Genomic DNA, 22,828 nt, shown 5'->3' with positions numbered 1-22,828 from the left:
TGTCGTGGAAGTGCTTTTGCTTTGCTCGTTTGCATTTAATTCTGTTTGTTTACCAGTAAAGATGCGCCTGCTCAGAGGCGTCACTGCTGACTGTGACCCCGAGGATGGGGCCCAGGGCACATGGGCAGGCCTGCCTCTGGGATGCTCCTCACCCTGGTCCCCAGGTGACGTGCCCTCACTCCTCTTCCGGCAGTCTCGCTCCCCGGCGCTCTTGGAGCACCCGAGAAGGGGAGGCCCTGGGAGCCGCAGACAGGATGCAACCCCTGCGGCTGCTCGTAAAGCAGCACAGCTTGGAAGGGGACACAGGCGTGTGCCTGAACCACAATGACCTGGAATGAACAAAGGGATCTGCCACAAGGCACAAAATGCTTTGGAAATTCACAAGGGGGGAGAATATTGCAAGCCGAGGAAACCAGGGAACGCAAGGGGCAGGCTTGTTGCAGGGGTTGCAGAGTGAGGAGAGGCGGGGGAGCATGCGGCCGCCAGTGCGAGTGGCAGGAGAGACGCGTCGGCGTTGCACGGGTCCAGAGGGCAGTGTGGGCGCTGGGCAGGGAGCGAGCGGGGTCCTGCCCTGGCTCAGGACGGTCAGGCAGGCAGCAGTGGAGAGCGAAGGGAGCGGGGCCGCGAGGTCAGTTCCAAGGTGCCCGAGAAATGGTCCAGGCGTGAAGTACTGAGGACCCGGTCTAAGGCCTTGGCAGCTACCAGGGGACGCAGCGGACGGGCTGGAGTGATCAGGCGAGGACGGGGGTGGGCAGAGCCCGCAGCAGCACTCCTGAGCCCTCACCAGGCCCTGTTCCGAGAACCCTGCAGGAACAAACCCACTTGCTCCTCGTGATGACCCCAGGAGTCACTGCATATTACGGATAAGGAAACTGAGGCACAGAGAGATTGAGTTGCTGCAGGCTGCATGGCTGGAAAGTGGTGGGACTAGGACTGGAAGCCAGGCCTCTGGCCCCAGAGCGGGGTCCTTAACCGCGACCTCACTCTGCTTTCACCTGAGCGGCAGCAAGGGGAGACTCCAGGCGGCAGGGCGCGAGGGCTGGCGCAGGCTGGCATCGCTCCTGCCGGCTAGGGAGCAGTGTTTCCGTGGACCCCTGGGAGCCGCCCCCGGCCAGATGCTTGACTGGGGGGGATTTGCCCCTGTTAACTACCCCTCTTTGGAACCTTCTATCACCCGCCCCGCCCATTCCTTCAACAAACCTCCTCTGTACTCGAGAAAAAAACAAACCACCTTAAGTGTGTAAACATCTGAACTCAAAACTTAGATAGATGTATTACAGGATGTTTGTTTAATTTGCAAAACCTTCACTGTGGGGTTTCTCTGAGTAATTGGCTCCCATGTGCATATGAAGAATATTATACATAAAAAGTTTTGTGGAAGGCAAAAAATGCTTTAACTGTATAGGTTAAGATACGCTTATGTGCTAAAAGTATTTAAAAACGTTTCCAGTTTTCTCCTTGCCTTTCATATTTGTCAGTGAATTGAGTAACTGTCAATCATCCAGAAAATATCCTTGTGGTAGGTGGTGGCATTGAATTGTATTATGGGATTTACTAAAGAAGATGAAAATTTAATATACTAAAGTTCACATGTACAAGGCGGGACAATTATAGAATTGATTTAATTGTGTCCCAAAAGGATGCTTTGCTTTAAGAAGAAATCCACTAAATATGGTTAGGTTTTGCGTTAACGGTCTTTGTTTTTATGTTGTTAGCTCCTGGGAGGCCTGGGGGCCGGGGGGCTGGGGGGTTGGGGGTGGGGGGTTCTGGTGGGAAAGCGGGACAGAGCCGTGTGCTGAAGTGTTGCAAGGTCAGCCAGGCCAGGCGCTGTGGCTCACGCCTACAGTCCAGCACTTTGGGAGGTCGGGAGTGTGAGACCAGCTGGACAACACAGGGAGACCCTGTCTCTACAAAGAAATAAAATAAAAAAATTAGCTGGGTGTGATGGTGGCGCCTGTAGTCCCAGCTACCTGGGGGGCTGAGGTGGGAGGATCGCTTGAGCTCAGGAGTTCCAGGCTTTAGTGAGCTGTGGTCACGCCACCTGCAGTCCAGCCGGGGTGGCAGAGCAAGATCCTGCCTCTAACAAAAGAAAGAAAAACAAAATCAATCTGGGCAAAAATGACCAGCTTTTCCCAAAGTATGTTATTCGGGGAGAAATAAAGAGTTTTAGAGTCCAATACTCCTGGGGAACGTTGGCTTAAACACTGTTAATCAGGTTTCCCGAGACTGCTCAGAGCTTGCTTCCTTGTTTTATGACTAAGGACAAGGTTCACATTGTCCCCACTGACTTGCCCGTGTGCCCCTGGGTCGGAGCGGGCAGCATTGCACGGGGCTGGCTTCCTGGGAACACGTTTTGGGAAACGCAGCGTCAGTCTCCACCGAGAGGCTCCTGCTCACAGTTTCCTTTAGTGGAAGACTGGGGTCATCGGAGCGCGGAGGTAGGCAGGAAGTCAGCAAGGAAAAGGGTCTTTCTCCATGGCTGAGGGAAACCCTGGAGGAACAGAGGAAGAGAAAAGACTAAAAAGGCAGAAGAACAGTCCCTAGTTGTCACCAGGTTGCTACCAGCAAGAGCAGACTCACCTCGGGGTGCTCCCAGGGCAGGAAGGGGGTGAGGCAGGAGTCTCAGGAAAGCAGATTCCCATGTCAGGTGAGCAAGACCTGACCAACAATTAGGATTCTCCAAGGAGGAGAAAGTATTTGGCCATGACAAGAATTTGAAGGAAGGACAGTTGCGTGGACCAGGAGTGGGACTTAGACGACCTCCGAAATGATGCCCTTCAATGATTTGATTATCAGACAGACAGCTCCCAGAGGAGGCAGGGTTTGATTAACAAAATCTCCATGCGCTGCATTCAATTAGGTGCACTGTTAACTTTGCTAAGGATTGACTTATCCAAACGTCGTCTAATTTCTTCCTCCTCCTGGGCTCGTGGAGCTTTGGTAGTTTGCTGACTGGTTTAACAGCTCTCTGTGGAAATGAGAAAATCATTCAATCAGGTGAAATGGATTTGGGATGAGCAAAGGAGCTTTTTCCAGTGTGGATATTTTAGAAATGCCTATAACCATGTAGATTACAGTAGTTGGGAATCTTGGAACTTTCTGACCAGCTGGTGTCTAAGGAGCAAGTCAATGAAATACCTGAAATCTTGTAAGCAGAATAGCGTGGGATTCTTTCATCTAATTTGGGACCCAGCTGCACCTTGTTTACTTAGATTTGCATCGCTGATTACAGAGGCCCTAACTCCACATGCTGAGATGAAACAAAGATTAATTTATGAAATGCGATGTATTTTGACTCAAAGAAAATGCTTAGAGTTTGATTCCCTAAGAATCTGAGAGCACCCGAGGTGGCTCCTCAACAGGCAGCCCCTGTCCCGTGAGGCTGCTAGGAAGCTGCTGGGGCAGGGGGGGCCTGGCACTTGCTGAGGGGACAGGCCCGCTGGGCACAGGGCTGATGCGCTTAGGGGCTGCTCCCTCTGGGAAATACTGCCGAATTTTTGGGTGGGGGGCGGAATGTTCAGCGACTTGCTGGTGAGTGGCAAACAGATGAAAGGAGATGAGGAGGATGACATTAGGGGCCAGCAGGACAGCGTCTTGCTCTCCCGGTTTGAAGTACCCACCCAACAAGGGCCAGGCGCAGCCTCTCCCGACACAAACAGGTGTCTCTGCAACTTACCCAAATTCTTTTCGGCCCTGCATTTTGGCCTTGAGAGTTTGCGTGTTTGGTTTAACAGCTCTCTATGGGAAGGTTCTGTCTTTCCCCCATCAGGTGGCCCCACAGCAGGCATGGGTCGAGTTTCCCAGAACTGGGGGTGGGCTGGGGGACAATTTAATATCTGGGATACGAAGACCTGCTGGGCAGATCTCCCTGCGGAGCCCCCAGCCCGGGGCCAGGTGGGGCAGAGCAGCAGGAGTTGGGATATAAACAATCTATTCTTTCTAAATAAACTAGGGACTCAGTAGCTCCCTGTTCTGTACCTGGCCATTTAAAATTCCAATTTTTTGGCCAGGAGCGGTGGCTTATGCCTGTCATCCTAGCACCGTGGAAGGCCGAGGCGGGTGGATTGTTTGAGCTCAGGAGTTCGAGACTAGCCTGAGCAAGAGTAAGACCCCATCTCTATTAAAAATGGAAAGAAATTAGCTGGACAACTAAAAATATATAGAAAAAATTAGCCGGGCATGGTGGCGCATGCCTGTAGTCCCAGCTACTCGGGAGGCTGAGGCAGGAGGATCACTTGAGCCCAGGAGTTTGAGGTTGCTGTGAGTTGGGTTGACGCCACGGCACTCTAGCCCGGGCAACAGAGTGAGATTCTGTCTCAAAAAATCAATCAATCAGTCCCAAGTTTTTAAATCCCTGGGTTTACTTAGCTTCATTCCCCATTTGGTCGGCGCTGTCCAGACCCTGACCCAGACCCCCAGCTGTGAGGCTGCAAGGCAGCTGCAAGCTGCGTGGACCCCCGGCCCCCACTGGACTTGCCCTTCACCCTTTACTCCCCAGGCTTGTTCTCAGCTCCCAGCCCCAGCCTGGGGTGGGCCCTGCAGTCAACCTCTGCCTCCAGCCCCCCAGGCCTCGGAGCCCCTCTGCCCTCCTGCCTGGCCCGCGGCTTCCGCTGAGGCCCGGCCAGTGCTCCCTTGTTCCAGCGGTTCTGGGCCCCTGTGCCTCAGCCCCTGCCCTGCATCCAGGGCTGGAGAAGGGGCCCCTGCGCAGACTCCAGAGGTGGGCGGGGAACCTGCCGGACTGGAGCCACAGGGTGCAGGCCCTGGGTGCTTCTGCCCCGACTGCCACCTCGCCTGGATGGGGAGTGACAGCAGGCAGGTTTGCTCCTGCGCAGAAGACAACAGCAGTGAGTGTAGGTGGCAATACAAGGAGGGGCGGGGAGGTGGGAAACGTGGTGATACCTGAGCCTGGGGGCCAGAAAGGTGGTCCCTGGACATGGTGAGAAGCACCTAGCACCACTGTGCTGGGGTCGGGGATGGATTTCTGTGGCATTCTGCCTAAAGGCCTCTCTTGGAATTGAGACACGGTGGCCCTTCCAACAGAGTAAGGCTGGCTGGGGGGGTCCCACGGAAGTGGTTTGGGCGTGGTCCAGAGCTTGTGACATTCCAGGGAAATGGCAGAGAGCCGGGAGCTTGCGGTAGCTGAAGAGACTTTGGGGTGCCCAGGTCCCAGGTGAACCCCACACTCCATCACCAGTAAAACCTCCAGGCTTCCAGACGGAGTCCCAGTTAAAATGGAAAGCAGCAGTGTTTTCCAAAGAGGGAGACTGTGAAATGTGGAAGAACGGGCAGAGACGTTTCTCTTTGGCACTTCTGCTTAGGGATTTCACCAGTTTTCTAGTGAGACGAGACTAGAAGGTAAATGCCAAAACCACTCTTGGTTTTTTTCTGGTAGTATATTCTCTTTAAGTAACTTGCCTAGCAAGTTACTATAAATACCTTTGCTTACAGGAAGGACAGTAAGACTGGTCCTCTGTCCTCACCATCCTCTCCCCCTACTCAGCCCCCAGCCCTGGAGTCTAAATCGCAAGCATACACTAGCACACGCACGCACACAGGCACACGCACACACTTGCTCCCACACACGTGCGCACGCACACATACTCACATGTATGACGTACACACTCACATGTGGCCTAGATACATGCTGGAGCCACCCAGACCTCAGACTCCAGGAAAACCACTAGCCGGTGGGTCCGAGAAGCACCGGCCCGCTTGGTGCAGGGAGGAATCTGCGAGAAGAGAAGAGTCCGCTCCTCCCCCTGCCCCGGCGGCTGTGGGAGGACATCTGTCCCAGGAGGAGAGGAGAATATGCAAGTGCTGTCACAGTGAGTCACTCAGATTGACCCAACAAACTCCTACAGGCACTTGGAAAACGCTGCTGCTATTTATGAACTCCATCAGAGACTCAGGGGAAGTAGTTGAAAGTTATTGGTCAAAAATCGAGAAGTGAACCTGGGCCTCCTCTCTGGTCTGATGCGCCAGCTGCGTCCCCAGGGAGGACCCCAGAGGACTCTCCCAGCTGTCTTTGACCCCGGCATCCCTGGATTGGCCTCAGTGCGGGTGCTTGGCAAATGCGAAGTAACAATTAGAGGAAGTGGCCCGGACAAGGTGCCACCGTGCACCGTACCAAGCTGCCGACAGAGAGCAGAGAACTTCCCTGGGCTCTCTCGCATCTCCTTCCCAGCCAGGCCCCGCGCCTCTCTCATTCCTGACTTCCCTGCGGTTTCTGAGCTTTCTTTCTGTTGCTCCAGGAACATATTCGAGGCAGGGGAGCAGAATGCTTACAGTGGCAGACTCCAGTTGTGGAGTTCAAATCCTAGCTCCTCCACTTCTCTGCTGTGTGACCTTGGGCAGGTTTTTTAACCTCTCTGTGCCTCTGTTTTCCCCTTGTAAAATAAGGACAACATAGAGCACCTACCTTACAAAGTTGCCGTGAGGGTTAAATGGGTTAATACTTGTATAAAATGGCTGGAGCCCCAAAATGTTACCTAGTAGTGTCTTACCTTCCTTGCTCTTGGTCCTTCCCCCAGCCCCTCTGACTTCTTGTCCCATAGCGTCCAACAATGCCTGGAACCCACAGGTGCAGAGAGGGCACTGCAGACCAAGCAGGGGCAGAGCTGGGTGCTGGCAGGGGGGTGGGGTGAGGTACCAGAGAGTTCCATGACCACGTGGGCTTACCCCACACCCTCTGCGTGTCCGGATTCCGGATTCCACAGCTGCCCCACCATGCAGCGTCACCTCCTCAGAGAGGCCTGGGGACTGGCGGCCACACCCTGTCCATCCGTCTCCCTGCTTGCTTTTCCGTTAGCACCTCCCACTTCCCCGTGGGACCCGGTTCTGACTGTTCCGTGAGAGCGGGGCTTTTGTCTGTCCGTCCCTCATGGGATCCCAAACGGTGCCGGCACCCAGCAGGCACACGCGTATCTTTTTAAACGAATGAGCCAATCTAAACATCATCGCCTCATTTTCCTCTGTGTGTCAGATCTTCATGAGGGCGGGTCCTCCCTTCCTCCCCACGGCAGGGGACAGTCACAGCTTTGGAGGCTGTGCTGCTGCTAGGGACTCATCGCTCCTTTACATGCGGTTCACACGCCTTCCTAGAGTGGGCATATTTATTTTGTTGCCTAACGTGAATATTCTCATTTTCAAGTGTTTGTTTCTCGGTACACGTGTTCTCCAGGATGCTACCAGGAAGCACGTGTCCCTTTGATTATCGTCCCTAACCACACACCCGGGACACAGGGCTCCAAACAGGCACTGGTGGTGTTGAAATCAGACGCCACGACTCCCTGAAACCCAGCAGTCCTTTAAGGTTCTGTTCAAATCTCACTGCTCCATACATGGTGCCCCAAGCACTGCAGTCCTCTCTGATCTCGAGCCCGCCTGTGAACTCCTGGCGTTCCTTGTTGCCACCTCTCACTTGGTACTTAATTGTACACTGTCGTGGGACATCTCTTGAGCTCCCGTCTTACTGAGTATCTAACCTCTTTATCGTCTTATTTACTTTCCATATAGCGCTATCTTTCACCTCTGCTAGCTTGTAATCTTCCCGAGGGTAGGAACCATAGAATATTCCATTGCACACGGCAGCTCAACAGTTCATATTTGAGCAAAAGAAAAAATGGACGAGGAAAAGCATATCTATTTAGTACCACTCGGTTCTTGTACTGATCATTAATCTCTCTTGCCGTCACCCTGAAAGCACCTGTGGGACGAGGGACTGATGTCATGTTGGCCACGATTTTCCTTTGGAAATGCTGATTGACATCTTGGTGTCTTATTTCAGAAATCCTAGAGATGTCTCTCTTTGGAGACTGACAGCCAGCTCAGTCATTCCAGAAATGACTTTTTTTTTTTTTAGTGCTGTTTGATTCACTGCCCATTTCTCTCATTCTTTCTCTAATATTTGACATTCATTTCCATAGGAATTCAAGGTCAGGGGTGCTGAGACAGGTCATTTTGAAAGGCAGCTTATGGATGTGGACGTCAGCATTGATTTTGGAGTAGAAATAAGGTCTTCACTTCATAAATTCCTTGAAATTTAAAGATGGGGAAAGAACATCAATACAGCTGTAACATTTTATTTCTTTGAAAATTTACGAAGCCAAGAGTTTTTAAAAAGGGACCGAGACATGTTTCATTATCGTGTGGATTAGAAATGTCCAAGCAGTAGCACATCTTAGTAGCACACTTAGCCCCGTGGGGGTGGGGCTTTCTACAGAGAAGCCGGGTAGAAAGAAATGCAGTCGTGGCTGGTGATTGACAGCTTATTTTCCCACCTTTTTAAATTTAAATAGTGATAAAACAGGTGACACAAATGCTATATGAAGAGATATCTGAAGGAGAAGCCCACCAGAATTCACAAGGGGGTTAGAGAGACAGATGATGGCCTCTAGTCAGTGATGAAGAAGAGCGCGACGAGCCCTGGGCGGGCTGCCACGCGTGGCACCTGCTCTCGCTGCCCTGGCAGTGGAGGGAAGACGGGACCAGGAAGGAGACGGCAGGTGCCAAGGTGTTTTTCAGTGGTAGCTGCTAAGTGCCCTGTTGAAGGGAGTTAAGTGGATCTTGGAGGAAAGAGCCTGTCTTCTTGTTGTTCAGCTGGGAAATGGCACAACTCAGGAGTTGGAGAGAGGCCGGTGCGTGGCTGACCGGGTCTGATTGCCTTGCTCGGCCTCCACTGCGGGGAGAGAGGACACCTCTGCAGTCAGCATTTGGCCCCCGAGGCTGCGACCGCCAGGGCCTGGGCGGAGGGGAGAAGTGGGTTTCACAGCAGAGGGGCCCGGGCTCCGTCTGCCTCGTTATCTCTCCTTGGGGTTGAAGACCCAGGGCCCCCTGGGAAGCCTTCGCCGGTGCCTCCTGGAGCTTCTGGCTCCTGGTTCGGAAGAGCATGTGACGAGTCCCGGGACTGACGTCGCTGCTGTGACTGTGGAGGACACAGCTGGAGCAGGCAGGTTACCGTTTCCAGGCTCTCCGCTTTCCCGTCCCTCTCAGGAAGGACGTCTCTGGTCGGTCCCTTCTCGTTAAGTCCTGGAGGGCCTGGGCTAAGGTTCTGCGCCCAGCGCATCTCTGATCAGTGGCTGGGGTCCTTCTGAACAGAGAGAATGGCCAAGTTGTTAAAGATGCCCTGGTTACACCCACGTTTCCAAGACTGAGCCATTCTTACAGGAGAATATTGAATTCCGCTTTTCTCTTCTACCCTAAAAATAGCTTGGGCCGTGTAATCGCACAAAACCCAGAGCAGCTCTCTTTGCTGGGATTCATAAACCACCCAGACCACCGCATGACTCTTGGGTGACTTTGGGCAAATGACTGAATGTTTTCGTGCCTTAGCTGCTGCTTCTGTAAAATGGGCATAATTACAGTAGCTACCTTGGAGGGCGGCTGTGAGGACTGAACGTGCTCAGACATCCAACTTGCTTAGGGTGGTGCCTGGCTTGCACATCGTGGCTGTTATCCTTTGAGGTCCTTTCCCCTGTTTTGCTCTTTCATCTGTATCTCACTGTCACTGCCGTGAATTGTCATAGGCAGAGGCCCTGGCTGGGGCCACACGGCGTAACCCTCCCAGCCCCAATTCCTAATGGATGGGAAAGCCTGGCTGCAGAGGCTGGACAGACTCTGGGGCACAGGCCCCTCTGGAACCGTAGGCAGGTCTCCCTGTGGCTGCCAATGGGCCACCCACCCTGGCTCCGTCGTTTCAGGGCAAATTGTTCAAATAAAGGAGAGGCTTGAGTGGGTGCCCTGCCCGCTCCAGACGGTGGTTCCTAGGAAGCAGGACTGCATTTCTAAGGCAGGGCAGGGCCCTGGTTTGCTCCAGGTGAGTGGGCCACGCAGGGTGTCTGACCCCTGGGCACCTGTCAGAAGCTCTGAAGCCATGGGGGCACTGCCAATACTCGAGCTTGGTCGGCAATTTGGGGGGAAAGTTTCCCTACTAGCACAGTCCAAGCGAGTTGGATTTTGCAGTTTCTCCAGTGTTGTGTTGCTCCGCTCCCCACTCCAGCAGGCTGCCGAGGAAGGTTTCCGGAATGTTTGGAAACACTGGGGGTAGTTGCGTACATGGGGCTGTTCTGGCAGTGCCGCTCATCCGTGTTTTCCAGAATACGTGTAATTTCCACTCTAGTCTGGGCTCCCCAATCAGCAATATGTTCTGAAGTGTCAGTTCTAAATGTAGCCCATTCCTCGCACCGCGGGGGAAATGCAAACGCGCGGCTCTGCGGCGTGGGCCAGCGCGCTCGGCGGTGGGGGTGCGTTCAGAACTACGTCCCTGCACCCGCGTGGCACCCGCATGGCACCCGCGTGGCACCCGCGTGGCACCCGCATCTCCCCCCGGCAGAGGGGTGTGGACTATTGAAACCATGTGCTTGGTGGCCTTGGGAGTGAAGAACAGAGCTGCGCTGCCGGGCCTGACGGGCGCAGGTCGGGTGCAGAGCCCTCGCTCTGTGGCACAGCCTGGGAAGCATCTAGAACATCCCCACCCGGGACAGGACGGTGGTCCCAAGGCTGTTTCCACAGGGGCTGTCGCAGCTGTTGGGAAGTGAACAATTCAGTCAACCAGACCCGAATAGCTTCTTGTTCCCTCTTTCTGTTTTTCTAGTGACGTGGCTATTTTAATATCTGGATTGATTGGATTCATTCGGATTCCAATGCAGCTAACATTTACTGAGCTGTGCTGTGTGGACAGCGTTGTGCCAACACTCGCGTCTGTTGTTGTGGCCAGGCCTGGCTGGGGCTCCTGTTTGGTCGATTCGGGGCACAGAACTCCATCCCGTTCAGCTCAGGGACCCCGGGGGGTGCCGAGTCGGACAGACGCGAGAAGATACCTCATCTCATACTCGCTCCCCTGCGCAGGGTCCTGCGTGGTCCCAGAGCTGCTCAGCAGAAGGATTTGTCTGTTCTCAGGCATTTAGTGCTTTAGGAATTCTGGTTCTATTTCTTACCTAAAAAGAGAAAGGGATAGTAAAGCTGAAATTTGTTATTGTACATAAAACCTTCTGTTCTCTTCATCTGGTTGTGTGATGAGAAACAGTGGTGTCTGGATGCCTGTTTCTTCCTCACTGCTGGGAAACAGTCCTGTCCGCCGCAGACTTGCCGTGTGGGTCCCCTCGCCGCCCTTCTCTCCCGCACGGGGACTGGGTTTCTGGGATGCTGGGCACAGTCACCATGGGGGAGCTCGGCTTTGCTGGGATCCTGCTGTTGGCAAACTCTTGCTGTGGGTTCTGCTGGAGGGAGCTGAGGGTTCCAGAACAGCTGACTTGACAATAGGAAGGGGGAGATGCTGGATAGATAAAAACACATTGATTTTTCACACTGGGAGTGGGGGTAACAAAAAAAAAAAATCTCAATATTGAAAAATAATGGAGATGGGAGGATCACTTGAGGCAGAAGTTCAAGACCAGCCTGGGCAACATAGCGAGACCCCAGCTCTACAAAAAATAGAAAAGTTAGCCGGGTGTGGTGGTGAGTGCCTGTGGCCCCAGCCACTCGGGAGGCTGAGGCAGGAGAAGCCTGTGAGCCCAGGAGTTTGAGGCTGCCTCGAGCTGTGATGACACCATTATACTCCGGCCTGGATGGATAGAGTGAGACCCTGTCTCAAAAAAATCCCCACACCCTGAAAAATAGACCCAGCATGCAAAACTTATTCCAATTCCCAGGCACCCGTTAGGAGTCAACTTCCACTGACGCTCAAGAGATCCCTTTGGAAGGACAGGCAGGAGGGAAAGCCCTGTGTGTAGGCGAAGAGAGAATCCTAGGTTCAGCCACGCTCCTCCCCCGCCCGCCCCCCCAGTGCTCTCGGGCTCAGTGCTGGCCCTGTCCGGAAGCACCTTTCTCGTGGGTTTAAAAATAGACCCCAGGGCTGCCAACCCTCTTAAAAGGAACACGACCGAGATGGGCGCCAACTCTGTGGGGCCGACCGGCTCTGGTCACCTCCCTAAATAGGCCCCTGCCCCCGCACTGCCATCCCTCTCGCCAGCCAGGCCGGGTGCCCGGGGTTACTTAAGCGGCCACTGGCGCTCACCACACAGAGCTAAACAGAGAAGCAGCCAGCAGTCTCTTCCTCGCCTGTTCTTCTGTCACACCATCAAGGTCAGGAAGGAAGGACAAGGTTTCAGGGGGTCAGGCTGGATTTCTTACTCAGCGCCGGGCAGCATCTGTATGGAGCATTCTGAGAAGCTCCTTCCCGATTCATGGGCGGTGAGGGAAGGGGCCGAGCGCCATCTCCCCGGCAGCCCATGGGCTCCCCAGGGTGGGGGCCGTTGTCTGGCCCTGGGTGCTGATAAACCGCCCGCCTTTCTCAGGAAAGGGTGGGGTTCCTGGTGCCCCCCTTATCTGTGGTGCCCAGAGTCTAGGAGCGGGGGCGCCTCCCCGGGTGGGTGGGGGCGGAGCAGACAGAGGAGCCCCGGGCTGGGCGCAGCCACCCGCAGCCACGCACAGCCACCCGCAGCCACGTGCAGCCACTCACAGCCACACGCAGCCACGCGCAGCCAGCGGCAGGAAGCCCACGAGAGGCCCGGCAGACCCGGGCCCAGAAGCACAGCTCCAGCCGCACCCGCAGCTTGAAAACTGTTCCCTCGCTGCAGAGAGAGGGGAATCGAAAAGAGCGTGCGACCAGCCGGAGTCCGGGTGCCCCAGCAGAGCTCTGGGGCCTCCTGGCGTCCTGTTCCTGGCCATGGGCGTCACACCCTGGTGACCGGCCCCGACTTTCCAGTGTGGAGTCGACATCAGTGACACCCCACACCTCTGAGGGAGAACTTAACCTATGACCAAAGCTTTAGCTGAGAAAAGGAAGGGAGTGAGGAGGAAAAAAGAGCGTCAACTGTCATTCATTGAGCACCTACTGTGTGCCGGAAGTGGCGCTAGGCACTTCTACTTATTTTCACGATACCTGGAGACGGGGGTGAGGTTATTTCATTCTACCGCGGAGGAAGCCAGTGCACAGAGACGTTATTTCCCTTATCAAAGGTTGCACGGCTCAACAGTAGTAGAGCCACTAACTGAGTATTTTAAGAGGCTGTCCAGAAAAATAAGTTAACGGTGGTGTTGTTAAGTTAGTCCTAGGTTTGAGTTGATTCCACAGAAAGGTTAAAACAGGATGGTTGTTGCCACATGGCCTGAGGTGCAAGGAAGCCCCTCTCTGGAGTCCTGGGTCTGCCCCTGAGTCCGACCTGTGACGTCTCTGCAGGGTAGAGCCACCTTGTGTCCCACCGGGCCACCGCTTGAAGCAGCCTGCTCCTGTTGCCCCAGAGTGTCCTGGGGAGGCAGAGTCATCTGAGCATCCCACTCGCTGGGGACTCTCTGCTTCAGGCTTGTGTTCTCCCCGTCTGTGGAGCCCCTCGTGTCCCAGGCACCCTCCGTCCTGGGAACAGCCGCTGCACCCAGCCGGAAGTGAGCAGGGGCTTTAAGTGTGGCCCCGTGAATTCCTCCCTGTCTCCTCCTGACCTGGCTGCATGGGGACAGGACAGACCCCCACAGCTGACGCCCCCTGCACCCCATCAGGCCGCAGAGAGAGCTGCAAAGAGAAAGTTGGTAAAATATTTAGCTAGGTTGGAAGAGGCCTGCAGACTCCGTGCAGCACGGGCTAGGACGAGTGGGCCGCTGTCTCTGCCGAGAGGCTCCAGCCGTCTCTGTGGCCCAGTTCCTTTCTCTCGGTTTAGTGTGGTCTTAGTGGCTCTCCTTGGCCGAGCTCCTCAGCGCACTAAATGCTCACGTTAGAAAGCGCAGCCTTGAAGAATGAAAAAAATGGGAAGCAGAGAAGGAGCAGGATGATGATTTGTGGTCTGAGGGTGTGGCCGTGATGGCAGGCCCAGGGGGCCATCGATCATGGCGAAAGGGACCATGGTTCATCCTTCTGAATCCTTAGGGCCCACAGAGACCCGTCCGCATCCTTTCGCTTACCTGGTGCTTTCTGGCGCCGTGTCAAAGAGCGACTTATCTGTCTTCGCCACCCCGAAGGGTCCCTGGCAAAGATGCGCCCCTTTCTGAACAAACGGGCTCTATTAAGTCACGTGTCTCTTACAGCTGGAAAGTTCTTTCTGTCAAATCTAAATCTTTTCTACATCACTTTAACCCCAGGACTTACCGTGTCCTTACGACTCGTGGAAATGGTGGCACGTCATCCTTCAAACGCCAGTCAGCAAGCACTGTGCCGGTGGCCCAGGGGAGCAGGTGGGAACACACAACATGAAAACCAAGCTGTTGCTCCTGAGAGACATTTGTAACTTAGCCACGTTGCCAGGCTGCCACGCCTGGGACAGGGCACGTATAATCAGATCCTCTCTGGGGTCCGGGCTGCAGTGCTGGGGGAGTTGACACTGCAAGGACTCTCTTCTTGAATGTCATCATCTCGGCTCCTTTCACTCCGGGCCTTACTGAGCAACATGTCTGTGGCTGTATCCTTTCTTCTCCTCTTGGACCTTGCCTGACTCATGGCATATCTAAGTTTCAAAGCCTCAACCGTAATGAGGTCATGGCTAATGTTAAGAATTCTTGGCAGTCCTGAGAACTAAAGTCCTCTGATAATACCTCAGCATCTTTCCCATTACACTCACAAATGCTGTGGGTTGTATTCAGCTTCTGGTCCACTATGACTATCTCCTCCTTTTCTTTGTGATTGTATATAACCCACAACATTGTAAAATATAAAGAACACGGCTTAGGAGTAACAAGAACTGAGTACCAAAATGGGACTGGGAACTTCTTGCGATTGAACTTGGAATATTTTATTTATGAGATGTCAGTTTATCTCACCTTTAAGACAGATACTCTGTATATATAGAACTCTTAAAACGCAATAAGAAAACAAACAATCCAATTAAAAAATGGGTGAAAGATTTGAACAGATACGTCACCAGAGAAGATGTATGGGTGGTAGAGAAGCACCTGAAAAGATGTTTGCCATTGTTAGTTATTAGGGAACAGCAAACTAAAGCCACAGTGAGATACTACTGCACATCTGTTAGGATGCTGAATTAGGACTCATCATCCCTCTTGGCGTTGAGGATGTGGACCAGCTGGCAGGAGGCAGCATTGCCAAGGAGCACAAGGGCACTTTTGGAGGCGATTGATATGTTCATTATCTTGATGTGGTCATGGTTTCATGGAGGCATACAGATGCCAAAACTTACCAAATTGTGTATTTTTTTTTTTTTTTTTTTTTTTTTTTTTTTGAGACAGAGTCTCACTCTGTTGCCCGGGCTAGAGTGAGTGCCGTGGCGTCAGCCTAGCTCACAGCAACCTCAAACTCCTGGGCTTAAGCGATCCTACTGCCTCAGCCTCCCGAGTAGCTGGGACTACAGGCATCCACCACCATGCCCGGCTAATTTTTTTGTATATATGTATTTTAGTTGTCCATATAATTTCTTTCTATTTTTAGTAGAGACGGGGTCTCACTCTTGCTCAGGCTGGTCTCGAACTCCTGACCTCGAGCGATCCACCCGCCTCGGCCTCCAGAGTGCTAGGATTACAGGCGTGAGCCACCGCGCCCGGCCCAAATTGTGTATTTTAAATCTGTAATTCATGTATGTCAATTATCCATCAAATAGCTGTTAAAAGAATAGTCTTTCAGTTCACTGTGCTAGTCAGTTGTGTTAGTGTTTTTGAAAGTATCGCACATATTATTTATCCATTTGAGCAGGGCATTTTCTCTCTGTAAATATTAATGTTGGCATAGTGCTTTACAATCCCTTGAGATACTCTATTGGGCTATGACCAGGCCTGTTCCAGTAACCGTAAGTTATTAATTGACGCTTTCTGTGTAGAGGATTCTAGCATGTCTGGGAGGCAGTTTTCAGGGGCACGAGGCAAGAGACCTGTGGGGTGACCCGTGTCTTAGCAGCCTGTGCCTGGGGAGAAAAGGGGCCACGTGACTTCCTGTCCAGCCAGGCCGGCTGCCTTCCAGAGGCTGCTGTCCTGATGTCCAGTTTCCTGTGCTGTCCAGGGTCTCGTGCCTGGTAAATTCTGATGTTGCTGTCTTCAAATGCCAGTTTTTTCACACCCATGGGGAGGAATTATATTCTCGCACTTCAGGTCATTGGTTTGGCAACATCCTGGCCTTTTTCGTGATCTTTACTTACCCCACTTCTTTGAGACTTTCTCCTGATTGCTGCCTGGCTTCGAAGCGCACCTTACTTGGTAACAGTGTTTTCTAGCCCTCAGGTGCACCCCACAGCATTATCCCCTCCTGGCACCCAGCACTTTTGTCGGGAATCTCGCCAGTGCTGTCAGTGGAAGGACTTTGGGTCAGTTTGGCTTTGGGCCAGCTGGACCCACCATTTACTAATGGTGACCTTGGTCCCGACCTCACCACCCTGAGCTCAGTTTCTTCACGCACACAGCGTAGTAGCGGTGTCTCCCGCACGGGGTGGCCGTGAGGACTGAATGAGGCATTCAGTTATGCCCCTCAGCTCCTCAGTGCTCAGGGGGCCCGTTCCTCACCCACGCAGCTGGACTGTGCCTGAGTCAGGGCACCAGGGGGCGGCGGGGAAAGAGTATTTGGTGTTGTGTCTAGACTGTGATTGGAAGAGAGCGTGGAGCCGGCTGGTGATGCACAACGTCTCTGAGAACCAGCAGAATCGCCAGGGCCGGGTTACCTGGCATGGCTTTTGCCAACCATTTCTCATCAGGGGGAGTTGAGCCTGCTCGTCACCATCCCTGGTGTGTCACCCCAAGCTTTGCCAACCCCCGAGCAGAATGCTGGGAGACTACTCCATGGACTCGGCCTTGGCGGTGCTGATATTTCATTAACGCACCAGCCCCGAGGCGGTGGTGACACAGCGGCCCCTTGCTGCTCTGTGCGTTTCTCGCGGCGGCTCCCCAGCCTGGTCTGGAGTAGGCTGATTAACTGGTATCTCAGGACGCGCAGTAAGAGCTCAAAACATGCAGATTGGTTGTGGGGCATAAATAGACTTTGCTGAGCTCGCCCTGGCCGTCTCTGCAGGTTCCGGGGCCCACTCCCGGGGGCAGCCGGTGGCGGGCGCAGGGCGCGCGCAGCTTGGAGCTCCTCACCTCCATTGGCCGTGTGTGCCTCCCCTGCGGCGGCAGGACGCGCCCTGCGCCCGCGGGCACCTGCAGCTCGGCCGCCCGCACCGCCCGCACCACCCGCACCGCCCGCACCACCCGCACCGCCCGCAGGCCGGCGGCAGGCGCCTGCTCCCCAAGAGCGCCCCATTCACTTTCCCGGGTGACTCGGCAGTGGAGAGAAAATGAAGACGGCGCATTAGCGGCGGGCGGAGGGTCCCGGCCGGGCGGAGGGCGCGGCGGGCGCCTGTATTTTTAGCCCGATGCCGCGCAACCCGCTGGCGCTGCCCGCGCGGCCCGGCAGATAACGCGGCGGGAGCGGGCGCCGGGCTCGGGTTTCAGCGCGGGCGCCGGGCGATGGCAGCGCGACAGGGCAGGTCCGGGCCAGACCTCGCGGTGAGTGTGCGAGCCGCCGGGCCGGGGCGCGGGCGCGGGAGGTGGGGCCGGGGGAGCGGGGCGCGGGGCTGGGGGGCGGGGTGCGGGCCCACCTGCGGGGCTGCGGCCGCCTGCCCGCTCCTGGCGCCAACTTTCCCGGCGGTTCGGGGCCGCCCTTCCGCTGCCCCGCGCCGGGCGCCCAGGCTCTGGCAGGACCCAGAGGAAAATTCCTCCGGCCTGGAGGCTGCGGCGCGGCGGGGCTGGTGCCGGAGGCGGCCCGACCTGTGGCCTGCGGAGCGCGGAGCTGCCCCGAGGGCAGCCGGGCCAGGCGCACGGGGACTCCGCAGGGGGATGCCACGGCCCGCAGCGCTCCTGACCCCTAAACCTTAGACGGAGAGTGGCCCCGAGGTCCCTGGGTCTCGGGAAATGAACGGGGGCAGAGGAAGGCAGACCCGGTGTGTGCCCTGCTGAGCACGCTGTCCGCGTCAGCCCTCACAGCCCCCCGGGAGCTGGGTGGCACCCCCGTTCCAGCCTGGGCGAAATGGAGGTCTGGAACTTGGACGAGGTAGCAGCATCAAGTGGCAGAGCAGGGCCTCCCGGCCGGTCCTCCCTAGCCAGGCAGCACCAGGAGGACAGAGATTTGGTCTGTTTGGGAGACCAGAAGGGACCCGGCGCTCTCACGCATCGTGTTTTCTCAAGGACGCTTTAATCCGCTCGTTTGTCTTTGCCCGTGGTAGTCTGATTGGGGTGCTGGGAGACGGTTTGTACAGCTGCAACTTTCTGGAAGGAAAAAGGGAAGAAACCTGATAACCCACCCTCACTGTGGCCCAGGATTCACTTCCGTTTCTCTATAATCTGGGCGACAAAGCGGGGGCCATGGCCCCAACCGCCGGACCTGACCTGTCTTCTCTGTGAGGCCTGACATGGCCTCCGGGCATGGCCCCCGTCAGCTCTCAGACCCCCGTGTACAAGCAGATGCCGTGTCTTCTGGTCTCCCGGAATGTGCGTGGTCCCCCAGGAAAGGAGCCAGACTCTCCTCCTGGGAGTTCTGACAGCGGCTTTGTTAAAGAAGCTCATTTCCCCACGCAAGAGCCGGGGAAAGAGAAACCCTTTACGCTGCTTCCAGGAGTTGATATTAGCAGTTGATATGAACAGTTTCTATTCTTCTTGCTAGGTAGGAATTTTGTACTACAGACCTTGAGAAAATAAGTCGAACTCAGGCCACCCCAAGCCCCAGAGGGGGTGTGAAGAGGCTCCGGATCCCTTCCCCACTGGGACAGAGTTTGCCTGGCCACGGGCCTTTCTCTGCTGCTCCTGCGCTGCCGGCCTCTCCCTCCCAGGATACTGGGGCCCCTCGGCTACTCGTCCACTGCTATATTCGTCTCACCCCACTCAGGAAGTGCAAGTTTAATAATAGTCTGGCTGTCTCAGGGAGCCAGGGCTCACCTCCCTTCCAGAGCAGCCGCGATGAGAACCTGAGTCCGAGGAGGACTGCCGTCCTCTGCCTCCTCTTCTGTCTCCTGGCCCCGCAGTGAGCCCGGCTCTGAGTACGGCGCTGAACTTGAGCGGGACCTTAGGAGCACTAGGAAATGATGGGCCCGTGAGCCAATGTAGCTCAGTGGTTAAGAGAAAGACCCTGGAGGGACACTCCCTAGAGTCAGATCCTGGCCAACCCGCATACGAGCTGTGTGGCTTTGGACAAGTTACTGAACTTTTCTGCGACTCAGTCTCCTTACCTGTAGAAAGGAGATAATAAAAGTACCTGCCTCGAGGGATTATTGGGAAGAACAAATGAATTGATTTATGTAGCTTCATCAAAACATAGGAAGAGCTTTATAAAGGTAAACTTGCTTTGAAAGGAAGTTCAGGGACATCACATGGGTTAGCCAGCAGGGGTGTGGGCCAGGGACACAGCAAAAGGCTGCACGGTGCCCCCCCCACACGCTGGTGAAATTAGATTACGGTGAGCTCAAAATGAGGTAGGGGCAGAGACATGAGGGCAGCCTTTCAGGGAGGAGTGTCACACAGAGGGTGCCAGCTCCTCGCCGCAGTCCAGGTGCAGGGACGCTATGGGCCGGCTTTCTGGACGCAGTGGCAGGGCAGCCTCCTTCCTCCCCCAGCTGCTCTCACCTAATGGCCTCTTTGAGGCTGCTGGGCAGGGGATGGGTGGCCCGTGCAGTCCCTTGGTTCTGATTTGTCATGGCCCAGAGTCAGGTTCGCAATTTGTTGTTGTTTTTCTGGTTAGTGTTTACTCAGGTAAATATTTTTAATGGAACATGCTGGATTCTTTTGACTCCCTTCCGGCCCCGTTGGATGACACAGACTTCCTGGATGCACCTAGGACAGGTCACTGAATTGGAGCAGGTGAAGTAGATAGACGGGTGTAGGGCTGTCCCGACTAGGACCATTTTCTCTGGACCTTAAATATGACCCGGCCCCTAGGAGGCTCTTGGGGACACCTGTGGAACAGATCCGTGGACGCATACATGCACAGACGACCCCTTTGTACCGCAGTCACTCCGTTGTCCAAACCGAGAGGGCAAGCGACCGTGTTCTGATTTTTCATTCTCTCTCTCTGTTTCCTGGCAGGATCCTGGGCTTGCAATGGGACCTCAGTAAACACAGTGTAGGGTTAGACTGAGTGACGAGTGGTGGCAGTGGGAGTGGCGTTGTTATCTGTTCACCTCTGAGCTGTCCTGAGGATGCTGCTTCTGTCCTGACCCCTTTATTCCTACAGAAGACCAAACAGAAAAATGAACGAGGCTTAGCAATTGAACTTCACTTCTAACTACCCAGGTGGCCTTAGCCAGTCACTTTACTTCCGTGGGCCTCAGCGTCATTGTCAGGGAGGTAGGGACGAGGTGGTTCCTCTCTAGAGACCTGTCTTGGCTCTGGCAGAGTGCTCAGGAGCAGAACCAGGACCCACCCAGGACTTTTTCTCTGCCATGGACTAACTGCTTACCTGGCGAAGGTGTGCAGCCCCGCCCAGCTACTCCAGTCTGCCACGCTGTCTGGACGCCCCCAGGTTTGAATTGCTGAGACCCTGCCCGGGGACAGGCACCGGCTCCGGTCAGGTGCACCTGTGTTGGCCCCTGACACCGCCTCTCTGCATACCTCTCCCCCTGTCTCATCACCTCTGAAGCGGGGTCGAGATTTTCCCTGTCTCGCAGGCTGTGATAAAGACTAAAAGATATAATGGTGGGAATACAGTTGGCCCAATAACTGGTATTATAATTTTATTTTACATTATGGAAACCATTTAGCCTTCCTCAGTCTAGTCTAGATTGAGCTTTTCTAATCCTCCATGTATCTGTCGTAAACATTCAGCTTTGCTTCCTAGACGCGGCGCTTTCAACAGTCACACAGTGGCATTCGTTGATATGGCTTCTATTTTAACTACCCATTCTCAGGTTTTCATCCTGAACCCTATTATTATGCTGCAAAAGGTAGTTAATTGATGGGAGAAATGTCTCTTTAACACTCTCATTCTTGGGGAATAATACAGGGTTTTTCCTAATAGTAGAATCCAGACAGACTTTCTGAATCAGCAGCCTGCGTAGATGTTCATCTGAGTCTGATTTCTCTGGGACTTGGGCTCATGCTCTTTTCTGAAATGTTTCCTCCACCACGGAAGCCTTGCTGAGGGGCCCAGGACATAGATGCCACATGCTTCAGGTCACAGAAGGTCTTGGCCTAGCAGACACTTAATGCTTTGAAGGATTCAAAAGAGTTGGAAGACTCAGTCCCTGCCCCAGGAAGCAACCAGTTTGGCTGGGGAGACAAGACTTGCATAAATTAAATAACTAGAGAAAGATGTGTTTAAAATACATGTTGAAAATCCAGCTCCTGTTCTATGGTTCCTGGATTTAAAGGTAGTAAATCCCGAGTACCCGAGGACAGCGCCCTGCAGAAGGTAACGAGTCGGCAAACCAGGGCGAGGTAGAGCTTCAGGGCCCAGGGAGTGACCAGAGTACAGGCCGAGGTGGACAGAGCCACGAGGACATGGGAGGCGTGAGGAAGGGGCCTCCTGCCACACTGGGGGCTGTGAGGTCAGGGTGTGCGTCTGTCATGAGTGGGCAGCTGCAGGGCTGGGACTTGAACTTGTATAACAGAGGGCCTGTGTTGGGCCTGGAGTCGGGGAGGGGCAGGAAATCAGGACCTGGGGGTGGGGCTGAGGGTGCTGCCGGGAGGCGGAGCGGACCGCAGGCCCCAGGTGGTGAGCAGGGAGGGTGGTGGGCTTCCTCGTGTGTGGGGAGGACCCGCCTGTCTGCGGGGAGGACCCGCCTGTCTGCGGGGCTGGAGGATCCTGCCGCGCCCTGGAGCCTCCGTTTAGCTGGCGGAGACGTGTGGCGCCGCTTTGGGGAGGAGGGTCAGAGTTTCACTGCAGGATACCGCGCGAGATCGTGGGCTGTAGATTGAGTGTTCCGTGTTTAGGGATGATGATCGTTAGCATGAGTATTCGTGTCCTGTGGCTGCTGTGACAAATGACCACAGACTTGGTGGCTTAAAACCACAAAAACTTATCCTGTCATAGTCTGGGGGCCAGACGTCTGCAGTTGAGGTGTTGGCAGGACGCACTCCCCCAGAGGCCCAGGGGAGGGTCTGTCCTCTGCCTCTGGCGGCTGCTCCGGCCTGTGGCTGCCTCACTCCCGTCTCTGCCTCCGTCTTTGCGTGTGCGTGTGCGTGTCCGTGTGCGTGTCATCGTCTCCTCCTCTTCCTCTTCTGGCTCTTCTAAGGACACTTGTCATTGGATTTAGGGCCAACCTAGGTAATCTAGGATGGTCTCAAGATCTATAACTTAGTTATACCTGCAAAGACCCTTTCTCCAAACCAGGTCACATTCACAGGTCCCAGGGACTGGGGTGTGGACATATCTCTTGGGGACACCATTCGGCCCACCGTAGCCTGTTTTCTGAGGAGGGCACATAGAGGAAAGAGACAGTGCCAGGTGGAGAGGAGACTGCCAGGTGTGGCTCTGGAGGAAGGGCCTTGCACGCTTCCGCAGGTGGCTTCCGCGCGCGACCACTCTCGTTTGAACCCAGCCTGCGCGTGCTGTGTGCCAGGCTCTGCACTCACATTTCATGTACGTTGTTATTTTCTTTAAATGTTACAAGGGTATGAGAAAGGCACTGCCCCCCACCCCAGCTTGTGATGAGGACATAGGAGCCCAGGGTGGCTGGGGCGCTCGGCTTACCCGGGGTAGCGCCCCTGCACCCGGGCCCGCTGCCGTGCTGTGCTCTCTGCACCCGTGCGTCTGCACCGGCAGACTTTATTCCGTTGTCCCCAGTCCTCGCTTTCTTTGGCTGTCATTCATCTTTAGTGCAAACAGGCGTTCCAGGTGGTAGGGTCTTGACACGCGTGGGGTAGGTGGCGCAGCGGCAGCTAAGGGACTGCGCCACTGTGCTGTCGTTTGGGAAGTCTGACGGGGTCCTGGGCGTTGGAG

At 54.9% G+C, this 22,828-nt stretch overlaps 1 protein-coding gene across 1 annotated transcript in view; it reads left to right on the top strand.

Annotated features, from left to right (window-relative positions):
* Nucleotides 1–22,828, top strand: part of ANK1 (ankyrin 1) — a 198,462-nt gene that overhangs the window by 87,845 nt on the left and 87,789 nt on the right. The window lies entirely within an intron of this gene.

Source organism: Eulemur rufifrons, chromosome 12 (genome assembly GCF_041146395.1).
Source record: "Eulemur rufifrons isolate Redbay chromosome 12, OSU_ERuf_1, whole genome shotgun sequence".
Lineage (NCBI taxonomy): Eukaryota > Metazoa > Chordata > Mammalia > Primates > Lemuridae > Eulemur > Eulemur rufifrons.
The sequence above is the reverse complement of the archived record's forward strand: the minus strand, read 5'-3'. Positions and strand labels throughout refer to the sequence as shown.